The following is a 21,776-nucleotide window of genomic DNA, read 5'->3' on the forward strand; positions in this document are numbered from 1 at the left end:
CCTATAATTTTAATAGTGGGTTTATTTTAACAGTGATAGACAGAATAACGCATTTCAAAAAAGTTATAAATTGATTTGCATTTTAATAAGTGAAATAAACAATTTGACCCCTTCGCAAAACATGACTTAGTACTTGGTGGCAAAACCGTTGTTGGCAATCACAGAGGTCAGACGTTTCTTGTAGTTGGCCACCAGGTTTGCACACATCTCAGGAGGGATTTTGACCCACTCCGCTTTGCAGATCCTCTCCGAGTCATTAAGGTTTTGGGGCTGACATTTGGTAACTCGAACCTTCAGCTCCCTCCACATATTTTCTATGGGATTAAGGCCTGGAGACTGGCTAGGCAACTCCAGAACCTTAACCACTTGCCGACCACCGATATACGTCCTCACTTTGAGGACAGATATCGTTATGGCAGCAGCTAGCTGCCATAACCCCGGTATCCTTGTGTTCGGTCGGCTACAAGATCAAAGTGGTCTCTGTGGCGGATTTTCCGCGAGATCACTTTTATCGGCGGCGGGAGAGGGGCCCCTCTCGCCGTGCCCTCCGCTGCTTACCAGAGCCGCTGGCGGAGGCGATCCGGTCCTCTCACTGGCCGTGCATGGAGACGAGTGAGGGTAAGATGGCCCCCACCCGTCTCCATGACACTGCAGAGCGGAAGCGACGTCAAAACGTCACTTCCACCCATAGCTCTTAAAGGGCCATTTTTTTTTTTTTAATAATTTTTAGAAATGACTAAAGATCTCATATTTAAGAGGTCCGTCATGTTTTTTTTTCTATTACAAGGAATGTTTACATTCTTTGTAATAGGAATAAAAGTGACACAATTTTTTATTTTTTTTTAAAACCGTGTAAAAATAAAAGGTAAAATAAGAAAAAAATTTTTTTAACGTGCACCGTCCCGCCGAGCTCGCATGCAGATGCGAACACATACATGAGTAGTGCACGCATATGAAAACGGTGTTCAAACCACACGTGAGGTATTGCCGCAAACGGTAGAGCGAGAGCAATAATTCCAGCCCTAGACCTCCTCTGTAACTCAAAACATGCAGCCTGTAGAATTTTTTAAACGTCGCCTATGGAGATTTTTAAGGGTAAAAGTTTGTCGCCATTCCACGAGCGGGCACAATTTTGAAGCGCGACCTGTTGGGTCTCAATTTATTCGGCATAATATTATCTTTCACAATATAAAAAAAATGGGCTAACTTTACTGTTTTATTTTTTAATTAAAAAAAGTGTATTTTTTCCAAAAAAAGTGCGCTTGTAAGACCGCTGCGCAATTACGGTGTGACAGAGTATTGCAACAACCGCCATTTTATTCTCTAGGGTGTTAGAATTTCCAAACATTATACATTTTTTTTTCTAAGTAATTTTCTAGCAAAAAAAATGTTTTTAACTTGTAAACAACACATCTAAAAAAAAAAAAAAAAAGGCCTGGTCCTTAAGTGGTTAATGAGCCACTCCTTTGCTGCCTTGGCCGTGTGTTTTGGGTCATTGTCATGCTGAAATACACATCCACACTCATTTTCAATGACATGGCTGAGGGAAGAAGGTTTTCACCCAAGATTTGACAGTTAATGGTCCCGTCCATTGTCCCTTTTGATGCGGTGAAGTTATCCTGTCCCCATAGCAGAAAAACACCCCCAAAGCATAATGTTTCCACCTCCATGTTTGACGGTGGGGATGGTGTTCTTGGGGTCATAGGCAGCTTTCCTCCTCCAAACACTGTGAGTTGAGTTGATGCCAAAGAGCCTGATTTTGGTCTCATCTGACCACAACACTTTCACCCAGTTCTCTGAATCATTCAGATGTTCATTAGCAAACTTCAGATGGGCCTGTACATGTTACATAGTTGCATAGTCGGTAAGGCTGAAAATAGACAATAGTCTATCCACTTCAACCTGTGTAGGTGCATGTATCAATGTCTAAAATTATTTGCCCATAGCCCTGTATGTTGTGTCCTTTTAAGGTGTATATCTAAGAGTCTTTTAAAGATATCCATACTTCCTGCATCCACCACCAATTTTGGGAGAGCGTTCCACATCCTTATTGCCCTAACAGTGAAGAACCCCCTACGCAGTTTAAGGTTAAACCGCTTCTCCTGCAGTCTCATTGTGTTGCCCTGTGTTCTTTTACACTCCCTAGGACTGAATAGTTTATTTACTGTGCTGGGATACCCATTGAGATATTTGTAGATCGCTATCATGTCCCCTCTCATGCATCTTTTCTCCAGCAAGAATAAATTTAGCGTTTGAAGCCATTCCTCGCAATTAAGGTCCTCCGGTCCCCTTTATTAGTTTTGTTGCCCTTCTTTGGACTCGCTCCAGCACATCCCTTCGGAGGACCGGTGACAAGAACTGAATGGAAAAGTCCAGATGAGGTCTGACCAGAGATTTATACAGTGGCAGAATTATTGTTTTGTCCCTGGAGTATATCCCCTTTTTTATGCATGCTAATATTCTGCCTGCTTTTGGTAGCTGCAACTTGGCACTGCATGCCGTTGCTCAATCTGTCATCTATTAGCACCCCTAGATCCTTCTCCACCCCTGCTTCTCCCAGCTGTTCTCCACCCAGTAAATATTTTTCATTAATGTTTTTAGCCCCCAAGTGCAAAACTTTTACATTTCTCCACAATAAACCTCATTTGCCATTTGTCTGCCCACTGTTGTATTATGTTCAGGTCATTCTGCAAAATTTCCATGTCCTGATGCGAGTTTATTACTCTGCTTATCTTTATATCCTCTGCAAAGATCAGCAGAGAATTGGTCCTGAGACTGAACTAGTTATCCCATACTCTACTCTATATCATTTATGAATATGTTGAATAGAATTGGTCCCAAGACAGAACCATTGGGTACCCCACTCACTACTCCAGACCAGTCTGCGTACATGTTATTTATCACTACCCTTTGGGACCTGTCCCTGTAGCCAGTTTTTTTACCCAAGCACAAACCCTATGGTCCAAGCCTGCGGACCTCAGCTTGTAAATTGTTTATGGGGGACTGTATCATATGCTTTTGCAAAGTCCAGATACACCACATCCACAGGCCTCCCTCTATCTAGATGGCTACTTACTTCCTCGTAGAATGTTAGCAGATTGGTCTAGAAAGAACGTCCTCATAAACCCATGCTGATTACCACTAATGATATTCTTCTCAGTAAAGCTTTGGATATAATCCCTAATCATCCCCTCCAATAATTTACGCACTATTGATGTTAGGCTGACTGCCCTATAATTCCCAGGAAAATGTCTCTGCCCTTTTTTGAATATTGGTACCACGTTGGCTTTTCTCCAATCAGCTAGTACCAATCCTGTAATCATGCTGTCCACAAAGATTAGGAGCAATGGCCTGGCTATAACTTGACTGAGTTCTCTGAGGACTCGCAGGTGTAAGCCATGTGGTCCTGGTGATTTATTTGTATTAAGTTCTTATTAAGTCTTTCGTTGACTTCGGCCTTTGTTAGGCACATGGGTATGTCACGTGTTGTGTCACTAACACTGCAGTCGCTGTCGGTAAACCATTCTTTTTCCTGCGAAAAAACTGGAGAAGGCATTTAGTACAGTTGCCTTCTTTGTGTCATCTGTAACCATCCTCATATTTTAAGTGTGCAATGTGCTCCGATTTTGTCTCTTTACTGTGTTCATATATCTAAAAAAAAATTTAAAAATTTGGGTTATTTTTACTTTCTTCCTCTGTGTATTTTTTAGCCGCCCTGATTGCAATTTTACATCTCTTATTGCATTCCTTGTAGTGCAGGAATGCTGGTGGTGACCTATTCCCTTTTATATTTTTTTAAAGGCCATGCTTTTTTCCTTGAGGCTACTCGCATTACGGTTTAATTACCCAGGTCTAATTTTCACTTTATTATATTTATTGTGCATTGGGATGCACTGTTTGATACCTTTGTTTAATATGGCCCTAAAGCATTCCCATTTCTCTTCTGTGTTCAATGATTCTAGAATTTGGTCCCAAATGAATGTCATGTAGCAATGACCGTAGCTCTGGAAAATTTGGCTCGTTTGAAATTTAGTGTTTTTGTACTACCCATATGCCTCCTTTTTTCCTGTGATTTATGGTAAACGCTAGATCCCAAGTTATCACGTATCTCCACATCTGAGATCAGACTTGTATCGTTTGTAATTAATAGATCTAACAGGGCATGCTTTCTAGTTAGAAAAGCCACCATTTGGAACATGAAGTTGTCCTGTAAATCATTCATGAATTGATGGGCCTTTAGTGAGTGAGCCGTGTTCCCTCTGCCCAGTCGATACTGGGATAATTGAAGTCCCCCATTATGATTACATTACCCTGTTTCCCTGCCATTTCTAACTGAGATAGTAATTCCAGCTCCTCCACCTTCATTTTGGGTGGCCTATAGCATACCCCCACTATTAATTTCCCACTCCCCTCCTATCTTTGAAGTTCTACCCATACTGATTCCACCGCCCCCACTAGTCCCATACATAATGTTGTTCCTCTCTACCACCCTTGCGTCACTTTTGACATAAAGGCACAACCCTCCCCCTCTTCTACATTCCCTATCCTTTCGATGCAAGGAATACCCCTGTATGTTGGCCAGCCAATCCCGTGAGCTATCAAACCAAGTTTCAGTTATCCCCACAAAGTCTAAATCCTCCTCGTGTAATAGCAGCTCCAGAGCCACTATTTTGTTAGCTAGACTCCTAGCATTTGTGTATACACCTCTTATTGTATGAGTGCATAATGTTTTTCCCCCTTTGTTTCTCCTGGTTTTGTTTTTGAATTTGAATCGCCCACTCACTTATCCCGTGATTAGTTGTTATGGTTGTATTTACACTGTTATTAATACTGCTGACTCTCCTATTACCCTCTGTCACCCGCTCCCTGTGAGCTATCACTTTTGCTGGTCCCTCCCCCCCCAACACCTAGTTAACAAGCCCCTCCAGCTTTGAGGCCATCTTACTTCCCTTTCTTGAGCAGGGGGGCTTTGCGGGCGCTGCAGGATTTCAGTTCTGCACAGCATAGTGTGTTACCAATTGTTTTCTTGGTGACCATGGTCCCAGCTGCCTTGAGATCATTGATAAAATTCTCCTGTGTCGTTCTGGGCTGATTCCTCACCGTTCTCATGATCATTGAAACTCCACGAGGTGAGATCTGGAGCCCCAGACCAAGAAAGATTGACAGTTATTTTGTGTTTCTTCCATTTGCAAACTGTTGTCACCTTCTCGCCAAGCTGCTTGGTGATGGTTTTGTAGCCCATTCCAACATTCTGTAGGTCTACAATCTCTTGTCCCTGACATCCTTGGACAGCTCTTTGGTCTTGGCCATGGAGAGATTGGAATATGGTTGCTCATGTGGACAGGTGTCTTTTATACAAGTAACAAGCTGAGATTAGGAGCATTCACTTTTAAGAGTGCCCCCAATTTCAGCTCGTTACCTGTATAAAAGACACCTGGGAGACAGGAATCTTGCTGATGGGGGATCAAATACTTATTTCACTCATTAAAATGCAAATCAATTGATAACTTTTTTTGAAATGTGTTTTTCTAGGTTGTTTTTTTTTTTTTTTTTTTGCTATTCTGTCTCTCACTGTTAAAATAAACCCAGTATTACAATTAGACTGATCATTAATTTGTCAATGGGCAAACGTACAAAATCAGCAGGGGGTCAAATACTTTTTCCCCTCACTGTAGCTCTCCTCACTAAGCTCTGCAGTGTGTAATTTCATCTCTCTGCCCCCTTTTTTTTCTCGCAACTCAGACAAGCTTTATACATTTTGGACAGATGTAGAGAAGAGAGAGCTGCAGGTGAACAGACACAAATTATGTAGGAGGATTTATTTATTCTGTTTATCACTTGAGGCCTGTCGCCTTACTGGATATATAAGCATTAATAACCACTTTATCTTCTGCCTGTAGGGAAAAGATGTTGGGGGTTTTTAAAAGTGAAGTTGGTGTCTATAGCATTTAGTACAATTTCAAAGTCTACATTAGAAAACAGTGGAAACTAATCTGTTCACTATGGACATCATTACAACATCCAATGTTGAACCGCACACTTTAACCACTTCCAGCCCACGGACGTCATATGACGTCCTGGGCTTTGGGCGGGTATATCTGAATGATGCCTATAGATACAGACATCATTCAGATATTGCCGGTTTCAGCCGGCGAATCTCTACACCATAGGAATGATCATAGCGGGCGTTCCGCCGCTTGATCGTTCCTATGGGAGGCGAGAGGGGACGCCCGCCGCCCTCCGGTGCTTGCTCCGACTCACCGTTATGATCAGTGAGGCGGAGAGTGGATCCACCGGCGCCGGATGTAGATCATAGAGATTTCCGGCGAACCAGATGGTCCCCGGAGTCTCTATGATCATCGGAGGCCGGGCGCGATGTTATGACGTCACGCCCGGCCTCTCCATGAAAAAAAACGGCGCCGCTTCGGCTGGGAAGCGGTGATCGTTTTATTTATTTTTTTTTATTTCAGGCTTCCCAGCCTAGTGGTGAGATATTGGGTCTTATTGACCCCATATCTCACTATTAAGAGCACCTGACATGTCATATTGCTATTACAAGGGATGTTTACATTCCTTGTAATAGGAATAAAAGTGATCAAATTTTTTTTTTTCAAAAAAGTGTCAATAAAAAAAATAAAATATAATTAACAATAAAAAAATATATATTTTTTTTAAAGCGCCGCTGTCCCCGTGTGCTCGCACGCAGAAGCGAACGCATACGTAAGTCCCGCCCACATATGAAAATGGTGTTCAAACCATACATGTGAGGTATCGCCGCGAACGTTGGAGCGAGAGCAATAATTTTGGTCCTAGACCTCCTCTGTAACTCAAAACATATAACCAGTAAAAAAATTTCAAGCGTCGCCTATGGGGATTTTTAAGTACCGAACATTGGCGCCATTCCACGAGCGTGTGCAATTTTGAAGCGTGACATGTTAGGTATCTATTTACTCAGCATAACTGCATCTTTCACAAAATGCAAAAACATTGGGCTAACTTTACTGTTTTGTTTTTTTTTAAACACAAAACTGTTTTTTTCCCCAAAAAAAGGCGTTCGAAAAATTCCTGCGCAAATACTGTGTGAGATAAAAAGTTGCAACAACCGCCATTGTATTCTCTAGGGTCTTTGCTAAAAAAACATATATAATGTTTGGGGGTTCTATGTAATTTTCTAGCAAAAAAATGATGATTTTTACATGTAGGAGAGAAATGTCAGAATTGGCCCGGTATTGAAGTGGTTAAGGAAGATATTTTGGCCAGTTCTCTTTCAGCCCATTATTTTAGCAGTTTCAAATATGACAATTGCATTTAAAGTAGTAAGAGGATGCTCATTCAAATAGGTGAGGTTTGCATGTCACCTGCACAATGTGTTGTATTGTCCTTTTTAAGATGGTACTATGAAAGCATTTTTCAAGAAGGCAGTTGGTTTAAGTGGTTGCAGTTGGTGTTAGTGCTGGAGTTTGAATTGACTAAGTATGTCTGGCTGTGAATGAAGGAACCTCTTCTGCTGTCACAGGGAGGGGGGCTATGGCAGTGGGAGGTGGGTGAATAGGAGAGCATGTTACATCCTAAATATGGTTTCAAAGGTGATCCTACCCTTTAAAACTGCCTGTGCCTAATTTAGGGAAGACTTTTCACTGATTTTGAGCTTTCCAACAGGTACACTAGATTCAGGTTCTTATAACTGCCACTTCTAGAATCTGTCGCTGTAGCTGTGACAGATTGAAAAAGAATTACCGCCAATTTGAACACAACTAAACTGACAATAATTAAGACCAATGCTCAGAGTTGGAGCATTTTGTGTTGAGAAGTGGTCTTTAATCACTTAAGGACCGGAAGATTTGCCCCCTTAATGACCAGGCCATTTTTTGCGATACGGCACTGCGTCGCTTTAACTGACAATTGCGTGGATGTGCAACGTTGTACCCAAACAAAATTGACGTCCTTTTTTTTTTCCCTACAAATAGAGCTTTCTTTTGGTGGTATTTGATCACCTCTGCGGGTTTTATTTTTTGCACTATAAACAAAAAAAGAGTGACAATTTTGGAGAAAAAAAAAAATTATTTTTGCTATAATTATCCCAAAAGCACAACCAAAAAAAAAAAACATTTCTTCACCAGTTTAGGCCAACATGTATTCTTCTTCTACATATTTTTGGTAAAAAAAATTGCAATAAGTGTATATTGATTTGGTTTGCGCAAAGGTTATAGTGTCTACATAATAGGGGATATATTTTTGGCATTTTTATAATTTTTTTTTTTTTCTCACTAGTAATGGCGGTGATCAACTATTTTTAGTGGGATTGCGACATAGCGGCAGACCGGACACTTTTTTGGGACCATTGAGATTTATACAATGATCAGAGCTAAAAAAAATAGCCACTGATTACTGTATAAATGTCACTGGTAGGTAAGGGGTTAAGTGCTCCCTAGGGAGGTATTTCTAACTGGGGGGGGGGGGGGTGTACTGACTGGGGATAGAGAGAGATCGCTGTTTTCTGATCATTAGGAACAGCAGATCTCTCTACTTCCCTGACAGAACGGGGATCTGTCTGTTTACATTGACTGACAGATCCCCGTTCTGACTCTCTGAGGCGCGGCAATGCGCCTGGGGTGCGCGCGCCCTCTATAGCCCTTAAAGCTGCTGCCATACAGCTATGGCGATTCGCGTAGGGGAGCCACCGTGTAACGGCGGCTTTCCGCACCATTTTCACTGGTTACAATAAAGCCAGTGTCTTAGCAACCGATCACTCATCTCTGGCCTCATTAAGCTGCTGGCCGGGAGAGTCCAAAGGCCTGAACGTGTCTATTAGGGAAGGACACTCTGGCCTCAGTCCCACCTACCTCCATGCAACAAATACATTTCATGTACCTGTCAATTACAGGTACAATACAATTTTGCTGGCACCAACATTTATCATGTGGATGCACAGCAAAATTCTAAAGGATCGCTGACATTCCATATGAATTCCAGGGCATATATTCTGTGTTTACATAGGGGGGCTTTAAAAAAAAAAAAAAAAAAAGCCTCTTAAAGTATATTCCTGCTTCTCTGGAATACAAGCATGTGTGACAAAATAAAGAATTTAGAGATCTTAAACCTGTGTACTTGGAACCATAGCCCTAATTTTGCATTTGACTCTTACTTTGTTAGGCTGGGTTCACACCTATGCGAATTGGATGTGGTTTCCCTGCATTCAATTCGCATAGCAGGAGAATGTGACTGGCTCTCTATGGAGCTGGTTTACATATCTCCAGGGCGGCTGCGAAGCACACTGCATGGAAACGCTGTGCATCTTTAGCTCCGTTTCAGGGCCGAATTCAGGCAAATATTCATCCCTAAAATGGAGAATGGGGACGCACAGCGTTCCTGTGCGATCCACAGCCAGTTCCAGTGTGAACCGTGCGTTACTCCTTAAATGGTTCAAACGTTTTCCTGCATGGATTGCATTATTTGAGGGGTTGGGGTGGAAGGGTTAGAACTGCTCTCTCTATTTTATTTATTCATTTTTAATTTTTTTTTTTTTTTTTTTGCTGTTTCCTGATTCTCTCTTCACTTCTCGCCCAGAGAGACAGTATGAATAGGGAGGGAATCTCTGCAATGCTGGTAATTTCCCATTTAAATGAGGCTCTAATCCTTAACCAAAACATAAATAAAAATTTGGCTATGCATACATTTTAGGTTGTATGCAAATATTAACATTTCATGCAAAGGGAAAGCTTTGCATAGCCCATTTCCTTCCATGCCTGACTATAGGCCCCTTTATCACAGGTGGTCTGTTGAGCTGTTTTACAGAAAATATCTATTCTTTTCTCAGAATTTAAGACGAAATCCAACTTTTTCTCCCCAAAACAGATGCATTGTGCCAGTCTGTCAGTTTGTGTGTAACATACCTCCTTTAGTTGTGTACAGTAGATGTCACTCCTCCTGGATAAAGTTCTCCAACTTCCTGTTTCCTCCCTTTTCCATTCCTGATACTACATGTCCCATGATACTTTTAGCCTCTAGCTTCAGGGCGGGCCATGGGAGTCACTTTGTACCAGTACTGTGGACGTTTCTGGGCCTTCATGTGGGTGGTGATAGGTGTGAATGTGTCATACCTCCTCCTGTGTCATTCTGGTCTTGCAGCATGCCATAGAATAATGGCTTCTTGCAAGACTACAGAGGAAGGGCTATGGGTGGTTATTATGAAAGCATTTCTTTCATATGTAATTGTATCAGTTCAGAGAGTGGGATCTGAGGGGTGGGACTCTCCCTGTTCATACTGGTTGGCATATTTAACTGGGCAGCATTGAATTCTAATTGTGATCCATTCAATCCTGCCCTGCAGCAGAACAGCTAGCTTTCAGAGAAGCGGCTGTGTATGAAGGGGTTTACTCCTTGAATAATGCTGTGAAGTGGGATACTCTTCCTGTAGGCGTGACTGGGTGGGAATGATTGCCAATTAGGATGCATTCAATCTGATTACCCATTAGAGCTGTGAAGTTGCATTATTTGCAGAGTCTGAAAGACTACTAAGATGTGTGTTAGACTAGCTGCTGTTGAAGGGACAGAGTTTTTCAGCAGGATGTACCAGTGTCAAAGGGTAAAAATCAACAACTAAACCCAGAATATAAGGAGATCTGCAGACAACAGAGCAACATGGTACAGAGGTATGATCTATGCTGGGCTTGATCATTCCATTTCTTTCTCGTGAAAATAAAGTTGGATTTCAGCTTTAAACTTTGCTAAACATGTTTTCTTCACATGGTCAGTTTAAAATTTCTGTCTGCTACAGAAATACCTAACTCTGGTGGTTCCATCAGTTATTTGTCTAAACGAGTTTTGCAAAATTTGTAATAATTTTTTTAAGTTGAAAAGCGGGATAGTGTAATATATAAATTAGCATTTAACAATTTAGCACCGCTAGGTAAAAAATTACTATGCGATACATAATGAAATAATGCTAATGGGTATAAATGCTTAAAATTGTAAGTTTTATTCACTTTTAACTGCAAAGTCCCATTTTAAAATGGCCTTTTCTCCATTGTCCTAATGATAAAATGTAAGCTAATGCCTCCTGCTCTCTAGCTCCCTTATCTCCTCCTCCCATGCTCATCTCCAGGACTTCTCCAGACCCTCTCACATCCTCTGGAACTCACTACCCCAATCTGTCTGGCTATCTCCTACGCTGTCCACTTTTAGGCGGTCCCTGAGGACTCCCCTCTTCTGGGAAGCCTATCCTGCTTTCTGCAAACCAAATCTATTTCTCCCATCAGTTCATCCCTTACAGTTACCTTTTTGTTTCACCATTACCTCCCTATTAGATTGTAAGCTCGCAGGAGCAGGGCCCTCCTCACCTTTTGTATTGTCTCCCTTTATATTGTAAAGCACTGCGCAAAACTATTGGGGCTATATAAATCCTCTATAAAAATAATATTGCTTAAACCTTTGTTGAATAACTGGGTATTGTTGAAATCTTCATAACTCCTCGAGTTGAAACCTGTTTTTGTTTTTTCTTAGGTAAGTACACTGTCTTCCCTTGAGTTGCAAGGTAGTGGTATTCCAGAAGTTCAGAATCGTACTCATACAGCATTAAACACAGGTTGGATATTCATAGACCCCTAGGTTCTAGGCTGTTATTTCTTTGTGATTGGACACTGGAAATAGGATTTGCTGGGCACACCGCATCAGTAATACCTTGGGAACTTTACCTGGTCCCCACGTTGTGGGGGTGGCCTGTAATGTTGCTTCGGGCACTGGATTCTGTTTAGGAACTCACCTTGGCAGTGAGTGCAAAAAGTGTAATTACCTGCAGGGTTTTATACAGGTCTAGGGCCATGGCCCATTTCTAATTCCTGTTTCCCAGACTCTGAAGACTCCTCTGAGGGTATGTCCACCATAACTGGTAAGGCCTGGGCTCATTTATTAAACCAATACGGTAGCTTGACAGCAAGTATGAGGAACCATATCTCAATTACTTGTAGTACACTTATTTGTGTGTCCCCTGAATAGTATTTGTTTTTTTGGTAAAGCTGTCAGGAAGCTGGGAATGTGTTTTAGTTTACTCAGTTATCAGGTGTTTAAACTTTCTGACTTAACTGTAAAAATTCCAGTATTCAGAGCTTGACCCCAGGTAGATGACTAGGTGTTACATTACACCACAGGTCACACTAATACCATTTCTTATATAGTACATGACTTTGTTACACAGAAACCCAGATTTTAACTATCCTGTATCAATCTATGGACATGCTTCCTGCATTTCCACACCCTTCTTCGTGAGTACCTCACAGGGAAACACCTTTTACTGACTCGCTCCAAGTAAGGTTTGCGAAACACTCAAATTGCTCAGAGTGAAAATGATTTCCTTGCATCCTTCCTGATGCTATTTTAACACTGGTGTTTGCATCAGATTTTTAATTCTCGGGCATACAACAAGCTGACTATCTAACCAAGGTAGATTTCTTTGCAACTTTGATAGACTTTCTTGGACAGCTAACGGCCCTAAAGGCATAGTTCAACTTTACCAAAAAAAAAAAAAAACTATTCAGATAAGAGACATCTGTAGATAAAAACAAGCTGTGCAGCTTTGATCAAAATTGAATAATGCTCTTGCCATTGGTGTAGGTCATTGTACCTTATGAAGCCCAACTGGAAAACTCCCATGACATTGCTATGAGGCCCAGATGTTATTGTTCACCATCTAAGGAGTGAGCTCTTTCTGATTCAAACCCCCTCACATGTGTTGTCTCTCCCCTGATTCAGTAGCTCTGAGCTCAGCCTTTTGAGTGGAGATATCTGAATGATGCCTGCAGATGATGTCCAGGCCGGCGGATGTAAACAATGCCGGGGACTTGGCTGGAAAGGCCACAATAGTTAATTTTTTTTTTTATCTTGGTCTTTTCAGCGTGGAGGAGAGATCTGGGGTCTTAAAGACCCCAGATCTCTCCATAAAAAGGACCTGTCGTGCACTATTCCTATTACAAGGGATGTTTACATCCCTTGTAATAGGAATAAAAGTAATTAAAAAAAAAAATAGGAGCAAGTGTAAAAATAAAGGTAAAAAACAATATAAAGCACCCCCGTCCCTGTGTGTTTGCTCACAGAAGCGAACACATATGAAAGTCGCGCCCACATATGTGAGGTATCGCCGCGTGCAATAGAGCAAGAGCAACAATTCTAGCCCAAGACTTCCTCTGTAATGCTAAACTGGTAACCTGTAAAAAAAAAAAAAATTAAATTGTTGCCTATGGAGATTTTTTAAGTACCAAAGTGTCAAAAAGTAAAATCCACAATAGACAATTTTTGACAATTCCTTTATTAAAAAAGAAAAAAAAAAAGTGTCCATCCATCTTCAATCATGCCGCCTGACGGACCCAAAAAAAATAGAAAAAAACAAAAAACTCCACCTCTCTGGGAGGTCTCCTGGCTAATGCTGTCTTTTACCTTTTGACAGCTCTTATATAGGCAAGGGCTGGGCCATCCGCTGACTTAACTGAATGACCCCACCTTCTCTGACGTCAGAAGGGGTGGGGTCACTTGGTTATGTCACCTGGTGACCCCCGCCCTTGCCTATATAACAGCTGTCACAGCCAAGCGACATCAGTCGCCCGGGAGGCCTCCCATCGAGGCGGAGCTTCCTTCTTTTTTTTTTTTTTCCCTGGTCCGTCGGGCGGCGGGGTTGAAGATGGATGGACATCGCAGGACACTTTTTTTGGTGTATGGGGGGCTTCCACATTCCAATAAGCCCCCCCCGCCTGCAGACCCTGACAATTAATGGCCAGAGTTGTCAGGAAGAGGTCTTTGTCCCCATCAACATGGGGACAAGCGGCCTGGTATGGTTCAGGAGGGGGGGTGCTCGCTCTGCGTTGTCCCCCCCTTTCCTTGCCTGCCAAGCTGCTTGCTCGTATAAGGGTCTGGTATGGATTTTTTGGGGGGGGGGGGGGCCATGCCAATTTTTTTTTTTTTTTTTTTTTAATTTTGGCATGGAGTTCCCCTTAAAATCTATTCCAGACCAAAAGGGCCTGGTATGGATTTTGGGGGAGACCCCATGCCGTTTTTTTTTTTTTTCTTATTTCTGTCATATGGTTCCCCTTAACCACTTCAATGCACTGTATTATATACTCTGCACTGTGTGTGCGTATGTATAGATACCCTGTTTCCCCACAAATAAGACCTAGCGTGATTGTCGGTGATGGCTGCAACATAAGCCCTACCCCCCCCAAATAAGCCCTAGTTAAAGTCCTTGTAGGTCCTATTTTCAGGGTGGGGCTTATTTAGGGGATAGGGCTTATATTGCAGCCATCACTGACAATCACTCTAGGTCTTATTTTCGGGGAAACGGGGTATATATATTTATTTACTATATGGTGTGTGTGTGTATAATATGTATAAAATATATACACACAGTATCACAAAAGTGAGTATACCCCTCAAATTACAATGTAAAGTAGTGAGTGTACAGCTTGAATAACAGTGTAAATTTGCTGTCCCCTCAAAATAACTCAACACACAGCCATTAATGTCTAAACAGCTGGCAACAAAAGTGAGTACACCCCTAAGTGAAAATGTCCAAATTGGGCCCAAAGTGTCAATATTTTGTGTCGCCACCATTATTTTCCAGCACTACCTTAACTCTCCTGAGCATGGAGTTCACCAGAGCTTCACAGGTTGCCACTGAAGTCCTTTTCCACCCCTCCATGATGACATCACAGAGCTAGTGGATGTTAGAGACCTTGAGTTCCTCCACCTTCCGTTTGAGGATGCCCCACAGATGCTTAATTGCGTTTAAGTCTGGAGACATGCTTGGCCAATCCATCACCTTAACCCTCAGCTTCTTTAGCAAGGCAGTGGTTGTCTTGGAGGTGTGTTTGGGGTCGTTATGTTGGAATGCTGCCCTGTGGCCACTTTCCAAAGGGGGGGGGGGGGAATCATGCTCTGCTTCAGTATGTCACAGTACATGTTGACATTCATGCTTCCCTCAATGAACTGTAGCTCCCTAGTGTTGGCAGCACTTATGCAGCCCCAGACCATGATACTCCCACCACCATGCCTGACTGTAGGCAAGACACACACTGGGCTTTGTACTTCTCACCTGGTTGCTGCGACACACGCTTGACACCATCTGAACCAAATAAGTTGATCTTGGTCTCATCTGACCACAGGACATGGTTCCAGTAATCCATGCCCTTAGTCTGCTTGTCTTCAGCAAACTGTTTGCAGGCTTTCTTGTGCATCATCTTTAGAAGAGGCTTCGTTCTGGGAGGACAGCCATGCAGACCTATTTGATGCAGCGTGCGGCGTATGGTCTGAGCCTTGACAGGCTGACCCCCAACCCCTTCAACCGCTGCAGCAATGCTGGGAACACTCATACGTCTATTTCCCAAAGACAACCTCTGGATATGACGCTGAGCACGTGCACTCCACTTCTTTGGTCGACCATGGCAAGGCCTGTTCTGAGTGGAACCTGTCCTGTTAAACCACTGTATGGTCTTGGCCACTGTGCTGCAGCTCAGTTTCAGGGTCTTGGTAATATTTTTATAGCCTAGGCCATCTTTATGTAAAGCAACAATTATTTTTTTTCAGATTCTCAGAGAGTTCTTTGCCATGAGGTGCCATGTTTAACTTCCAGTGACCAGTATGAGAGAGTGAGAAGGATAACACCAAATTTAACACACCTGCTCCCCATTCACACCTGAGATCTTTTAACATCAATGAGTCACATGGCACCGGGAGGGAAAATGGCTAATTGGGCCCAATTTGAAAATTTTCACTTATGGGTGTATTCCCTTTTGTTGCCAGCGGTTTAGACATTAGAGGCTGTGTGTTGAGTTATTTTGAGGGGACAGCAAATTTACACTGTTATACAAGCTGTACACACACTACTTTACATTGGAGCAAAGTGTAATCTCTTCAGTGTTGTCACATGAAAAGATATAATAAAATATTTACAAAAATGTGAGGGGTGTACGCACTTTTGTGAGATACTGTGTGTGTGTGTGTGTGTGTGTGTGTGTGTGTATATATAAAAAATACATTGCCTGCAATATATATGTACACACACACACTAAACTGCCTAATCTAGCTCAAGTTATCTCAATCTCTCCATGTTATCACACTACATACGGCCAACGTGTAAGCAGCCTTATATAGTGTGGACTTAGCCCCCTGAGCCATGATTGGCCAATCATGGCTCTCCCAGCAGATTGTGCTGTAATTGGCCAAAGCATGCAGGTCATGTGCCCCATAATGCACTGCGAGATCAGCAGTCAGTGCACTGCGATCTCACAGTGCATTATGGGGTGCTTCACATTTGCCGTGAACGCCCCATATGTTCAGTTCGTTTGCGGACAAACACCCGATGTTCAAGTCAAACTTGCGTTCGATTCAAACATCGAGACCATCCCTATCCCCAGCTAATCGAGCCTTCCCTTCTTCTGAGAAGTTATAATAGTTGCAGTGGAACCAAGACTTTTTGTACGTTTCATGTTTGTTAGCCGAAAGAATTCGATTTTCCACGTGATTCTCAACTTTTTTAAGCCAGAGTGCAATGGATGGGGGATTAGGGTACTTCTATTTCAATGGAACGTAGCCTCTGGCTGCATTTTAAGTTTTTTTTTTTTTTTTTTGTTTTTTTTTTTTTTTTTTTTTTTTTGTATACGTCTTGAAGGGGATAGATGCAGGAGTGGTGCAAGAGAAAAAACAAAACACTGGGCGGTCGGTATCCCCTAAAGTCTGTAAATTGTTCGGCTATCGATCAGAATGGGCAGGACCAAAAAATGTATAGGATTGTACCAGTGGCCTCTTTGCACCTCTAAGTTGGGGAATTGTCTGTGGAGTTTTGTGGGTGTTTTATACCATTTTGTGTGGATCCTAAAGTTGGTTTTCTGAGTGCATGTGCAGAATAGAGGATTTTTGGGCTAAGGGGAGGATCCTATGTCTTTGTTGTGGAGCGAGTGTAAGGTTAAGGTCCTCTTCACCATTTGGTTAGGAACTGAGAGACAATAATCCTCCCTTGGTTGAGAGATAAGAGTATATAAAGAAGACCAAGCATGTTGGAAGAGTTCTTGTGTGTTGCAGAGAAATTACAAATGGGTAAAGAGTCTTTGGAAGCCTGAAAGGATGGGTAGTGTTAGAAGGAAGTGGTGGATTTGCAAGGCTCTCCAAAAGTCTAGTCAGAAGCGGCCCATAGCAATACTGAGGGTTCCCAACTTCCCACGAGGGCCAACGGGTGGCAGATAAGAAGTAGCTGTCCTCTCTTAGCAACGTCCCTAATGTTTTCCAGTCAGGCTTCATGAGCTAAACAAATTAACTCCACCTATAGCAAGGGAATTATTCAACTTTAGTCAAGGCTTCACAGTTTTTTTTTTTTTTGTTATTTTTTTTTCTAAGTGCCCCTTATCTGCATAGGCAGGTTTTTGGTAAAGGTGAACTAACCCTTTAATCCATTCATCATTGGCCAGAGCTCAAAGTGCTACATTTTTTTCCCTATTCTCTGCTTTCTCTACCTGAGTCTGAAGTGAATCTACCTGATCTAGCAGTGGTAGAAACAGATGAGAAGGAAGATCTGCATAGCCCTAGAGGAGACCACATAATAGTTTTACTCCCAGGCCTCTTTTACAACTTATGGCTATATGCAAAATGCTCGCCAACGTAGAAATGTTCACTTCTGCTGTATGCAAATGCTTGGACAAAGAGACCTGCAAAGTCTAAAATGACATTCCTCATTCATGAACAACAGAATGGAGTATTCCGGAATAGATTTTCATTCCTCAAAGAATCATTGCTGAGCTATAGCCAGTGGGAAAATAATTTACACAAAAGTGGACTGTTACAGAAGTAGACCCTGCCATTTCCTTGTCAAAAGAAGTTTATTGAGTATACAATGTTATAAAGATACATAAAGTAAGTTTACAAGGATCTACAAAGTAAGCTCATTGTTTTACAGTAGGGTTTATATAGGTAAATATCATGAAATTTCAAATATTAAACATTGGGTTCACGTAAACCTAAATTAAAGATATATATCATTTCCTTAGTTACTTTTGTAGGTATTTAAATGATTTATACCTACTATACATATTGTTTACAAGTAGAGTGTATATAGGTCAAATAAATTCTGATAATGAGCTTTAATCGTAAGGTGGAGAAAAGGAAAGAGAAAGAAGAAAAAGGGTTGAAAGGTAGAGGTATGGTCCACAAGGTTGTCCCGCTCGTCAGTTTATTATTCTTTTTAGTTCTCTTTGAAGCCTTAGAATGGGTGTTTCTGTAAGTCATTTAATCTGTTACCATGGCAACAGGACAGAGTCATTGAAGTTTGACAGGAACTGTTGTTTTATCCAAGGATGCCAAAGTTTTTCAAATTTTGGAATTTGATTTTGATCGATGGCTACCATCTTAGCATGGGACATTGTATTATTCATTCTGTGAATTGTTTCTGCTAGTACCAATGTAGGAGATTTCCATGCCTTGGCCACTGTTTGTTTTGCAGCCGTTATTAGTTGGATCATAAGTTTGAATTGAGAGAGTGTTAACCATTCCGGTTTTAGATTAAGTAAAGTTAAATATGGATCTGGTTGTATTATTTTTTTAAATATTTTAGATGCAATCACGAAGACTTCCTTCCAGAAGGTTTGGATTACTGGGCACGTCCACCATATGTGTAAATATGTGCCTATTTCTGGGCATCCTCGAAAACAAAGAGTTGAGGTATTAGGTGAATATTTTGCCACTCTAGCGGGTACAAGGTACCAGCGAGTTAGGACTTTATAATTTGTCTCCAGTGCTAAGATGTTGGGTGAAGATGACTTAGATGTGAGCCATATGTTAGACCAGTCCGTGTCTTCTAAAGTTCGTCCCAGGTCCTCCTCCCACCTCTGAACGTAAGAGGGTCTATTAAGATTTGCTACTCCATATAATTGATTATAAAATGATGAAATTGTACCTTTAGCAAATGGATCTTTTGTACAGATTGATTCAAAAATGGATAATTGGGATAATGGTGTATCCCCCTTTAGGAATGGTGTATAGAAATTTTTGATTTGGAGATATCTAAATATCTCAGAGTTTGGTAGATCATATTTTCTAAGCGATGGGAATGAAAGGAATGATTTAGATGCTATGAAGTCATTTAGTGTCTGAATGCCTGATGTTGTCCAAGCTTTAAAAGAATTTGGGTAGATCCATGCCGGATAAAAGGCCGGATTTCTGATAAAAGAAAGGAGAGGATTGTGTGGAGATTGTAACTGATATTTGGTTTTTAGTTTATCCCAGAGAGATAAGAAGTGTTTAGTTATGGGATTATGAATTTTAAAGCGGTCTTTAGGATCAAGCCATAATAAATTTGATATTAATAGAGGGTCATTTTCTGAAGCCTCTATAAATACCCATAATGGGATTTCCTGTTTTGCATGGTATTTGGACAGACTGGCCAAATGTGCTGCTCTGTAGTAGTTAGTAAAATTAGGGTATCCCAGGCCTCCTTTATTTTTGGGAAGATGTAGTGTGTTTATAGGTATACGTGGTTTAGAAGAGCCCCATATAAACGAAGTTGCTCTTTTTTGTACTATTCTCAAAAAATAGGAAGGAATTGGAATAGGGAGGACTCTGAATAGATGAAGCAATTTGGGTAGAATAGTCATTTTGATTGCATAAATCTTCCCTATCCAGGATAAAGGAAGTTGCGACCATTGTTTTATTAGATTTGTGATCTGTCTTAATACAGGAGGATAATTGGTTGAGAATAAGTCAGAATGAGATGCTGTTAAATGAATTCCAAGATATGGGATTGATTTTTCTGCCCATGTGAATGGGAGTGCAGCCCCAGCCGGGATCAATTCCATGTTTGTGAGCGAAATATTAAGCACTAGGCATTTCTTAGGATTAATCATAAGGCCGGATAGGGCTGCAAATCCATCAAGAGCTGGTATTAAGTTAGGACCAGAGACCTGTGGTGATGATAGAAAAAGTAATATATCGTCTGCAAATATACATAATTTGTGTGTAATACCTCCTACTTCAATGCCAGTTATAGTTTGGTTTGTTCTGATGTATTGGGCCATGGGTTCGAGTATAAGGGCAAATAATAAGGGAGATAATGGGCAACCCTGTCGGGTACCTCTTTCGATATTAAAGGCTTCAGATTTGTATCCAGCATATTTTATATAGGCTTTGGGTTTATTATATAATGCTTTGATCCATGTTAAAAAGTGGGGTCCAAAACCCCATTTTTGTAATGAATATTGCATATATTGCCAGGATACTGTGTCAAATGCCCTCTTAATATCGAGAGATAGAAAACATAAAGGGATTTTCCGTTTTTTAGCAATATGTGCCAATAACACTGCCCTGCGTATATTATCGCCTGCCTGTCTATTTGGCATGAAGCCTACTTGATCTCTATGTATTAATTTTCCTATAATGCTATTGAGGCGTTTTGCTATTATTTTTGCTAATAATTTAATATCGAGGTTTAACAGAGAGATAGGCCGATAATTCACACAGGAAGTATCATCAGAAAGGGGTTTTGGGATCATACAAACAATTGCCATTAGTGTTTCTTGCCGAAAAGAATGTCCATCTAGAAGTTTGTTAAAAGTTTCAGTGAGAATGGGAGAGAGTATTTCTGAGAATGTTTTATAGTATAAAGCCGAGTAGCCGTCTGGGCCTGGTCTTTTGTTAAGTTTTAGGTCTTTTATGGCGTTAGCAACTTCATCTATAGTTATAGGCTCATCCAAACTGCTTTTTTGATTCTGAGATAACTCAGGTAAGGTTATTTTTGAGAAGAAGGATTCAGCTTCTGTAGGATTAAATTCATTGTTTGTCTTGTATAAAGTTGCGAGATGTGAGTGAAATTTATGGACTATTTTAACTGGATTTCAAGTGTAAACATTTTTTGATAATTTCAAACGTATTGGTTTGAAAGATTTGTTAGTTGAATTTAATGCCCGAGCCAAATATGTACCTGGTTTGTTTGTATACATGTAGAAATTGTGTTTGGAACGTTTGAGGGATTTATCAACTGACTCAGTGAGAAATAGGTCGTATTCCAATCTAGATTTTTCCAGATGAGATTTTGTACTCTGAGATGGATTATCTTGAAATGATATGTAGGCTGCATTAAAATTGAGTTCTAGTTTTTTTGCTAGATTTTTGCGTTCCCGTTTAAATAGTGCCATTTGTCTTTGTATTGTACCACGCAAGACAGGCTTATGAGCTTCCCACAGTGTTATTGGGGAGATGTCTGTTGTATTATTAATTGATATGTATTCCTTTAAAGCTTGTTCAATGGCCATCTGATGTAGTGGGTGTTTGAGCATTATGTCCGGTAAGTACCACGTTGGGTCATGCGCTTTTGGTATGGCTGAGGCTATAGTAGTGTATACTGCATTATGGTCAGACCACGGAATCGGAATTATATCTGATGCAATAATTTCTGGTATCATTCCTATTGTTAGAAAAATATGATCTATTCTGGTGAAGGTTTGATGAGGGTGCGAGAAATAAGTGAATTTCTTTTTCATTGGGTTACTTTCTCTCCATGAATCTACCAGATTGTATTTGGAAAGAAGTTGAGAAAAAGGTAATCTAGAGGTTATTTTGGATGGTGTAAAAGGTGATTTATCTAGAAATGGGAGGAGGACCTGGTTTGAATCCCCACACATTATCACTGTTCCTATTTTGTGTGTATTAATCACTTGTAATATATGTGAGAGGAATGGTGTAGATTGTTTGTTAGGAGCGTAGTAGGAAATCACCGTGATTGCTGTATCCATTATATAACCCATGAGTATCAG

Source organism: Aquarana catesbeiana, linkage group LG04, assembly GCF_042186555.1.
Source record: "Aquarana catesbeiana isolate 2022-GZ linkage group LG04, ASM4218655v1, whole genome shotgun sequence".
Lineage (NCBI taxonomy): Eukaryota > Metazoa > Chordata > Amphibia > Anura > Ranidae > Aquarana > Aquarana catesbeiana.